The sequence below is a fragment of the Lupinus angustifolius genome, chromosome LG14 (genome assembly GCF_001865875.1).
Source record: "Lupinus angustifolius cultivar Tanjil chromosome LG14, LupAngTanjil_v1.0, whole genome shotgun sequence".
Lineage (NCBI taxonomy): Eukaryota > Viridiplantae > Streptophyta > Magnoliopsida > Fabales > Fabaceae > Lupinus > Lupinus angustifolius.
In genome coordinates this window covers 9,453,849-9,455,690 of record NC_032022.1, presented here as the reverse complement: position 1 = coordinate 9,455,690, position 1,842 = coordinate 9,453,849, and positions in this window count along the sequence as shown.

Below are 1,842 nucleotides of genomic sequence, written 5' to 3'. Positions count from 1 at the left end.
GTGTTTCGACTTTGCCGAACTCCTATTGTTGTTGGAGAACAACATGACTGATTTATTGTTACAGTATAACTTTAGTGGTCTTTCAATTCTTTCCACAATCCGCAGCCCAGTGACAAGATTTCTCAGCCATGATGACTGAAGTGATGCCTCATAACATGCTATATATTCAGCTGCCACGGTGGATGATGCAACAAGATTTTGCTTGGCAGAACGCCAAGAAATTGCACCACCAGCCAACAGATAAACATAGCTCGAAGTAGATCGTCTACTATCTTGGCATCCCGCAAAATCAGAGTCAGAATACCCAACGATCTCTAATTGGTCTGATCTCCTATATGTGAGCATATAGTCTTTTGTTCCCTTTAAGTACCTCATGAACCTTTTGGCTGCTTTCCAATGGTCCATTCCTGGATTACTCATATATCTGTCTAAAACCCCAACTATGAACTCTATATCCGGACGCGTACATACTTGGGCATACATAAGGCTCCCTACAGCTGATGCATAAGGGATCTTTTGCATTCCCAGATTTCCTTTAGGGCACTGATTGAGACTAAATTTGTCTCCCTTAGCAACTGGAGTATCCATTGCTTTACAGTCCTGCATGCCATATCTTTTAAGTACCTTTTCTATACAGCCATTTTGTGATAATTCAAGAATACCCCGAGATCTATCTCGGTGTATCTGAATTCCTAATACAAACGAAGCTTCACCAAGATCCTTCATTTCAAAATTACTGGATAGAAATGTCTTGGTTTCTAACAAGGTACCCACATCATTAGTGGCAAGCAGTATGTCATCCACATACAAGAGCAAGAAAATATACTTTCTCCCACTGAACTTGTGATACACACAATCCTCAACTGAATTCATCTCAAAACCAAAAGAGAGAATCACCTCATGAAATTTGTGGTACCATTAACAAGACGTCTGTTTTAGCCCATAGATGGATTTTGTCAATTTTTCAATTTGCAAACCATATTTTTTCGGTCTCCCATTACAGAGTGTTCTGGTTGCACCATATAAATATTTTCATTAATGTTTCCATTTAGAAAAGTTGTTTTGACATCCATCTGATGAAGCTCCAAATCATAATGTGCTACAAGAGCCATGATTGTCCTAAGAGAGTCTTTCGATGAAACCGGAGAGAAAGTCTCTTTATAGTCAATCCCTTCCTTCTGAGTAAAACCCTTAGCTACAAGACGTGCCTTATACCTCTCCACATTACCATTAGAATCTCGCTTGGTCTTAAAAATCCATTTGCAACCAATGGGTTTCTTACCTTCTGGTAATGGGACAAGTTCCCAAACTTTATTGTCTTGCATGGATTTATACTCCTCTTTCATAGCTTCAATCCACTTTTCCGAATTGGTACTTTGGATGGCTTCACGAACGTTTAATGGATCATTGTCCATTAAGCCATCACCCTCATGTTCCAGGAGAAAGCAAATGTAGTCATCTGGAATTGCATTTCTCCTTTCTCTAGTGGATCTACGCAAAGCTATAGGCTCTTGCACCTCTTGTCCATGTTCCTGAGGGTTTTGAGTTTGTCCTTCATGAATTACTAACCCACCTTGAGCAGGGAAGGTTTCATCAACTATGTCCTGAGGAGGTTCCAAATTTGCTTCTTCAAAAGCAACCATATGAATCGCATCTGGAATAGATACAGATTCTTCCTCTAAGACAAAGTTTCTAACCTTATCTTTCAATTACTTTTCATGAGGCCTATAAGGCCTTGCCTCAACTGGACATCCACACACATGAAAATGCTTTAGACTAGGCTTTCGCCCAGTCCAATGCTCATAAGGTGTTTTAGCAGTTGCCTTAGTTGGTACCCTATTA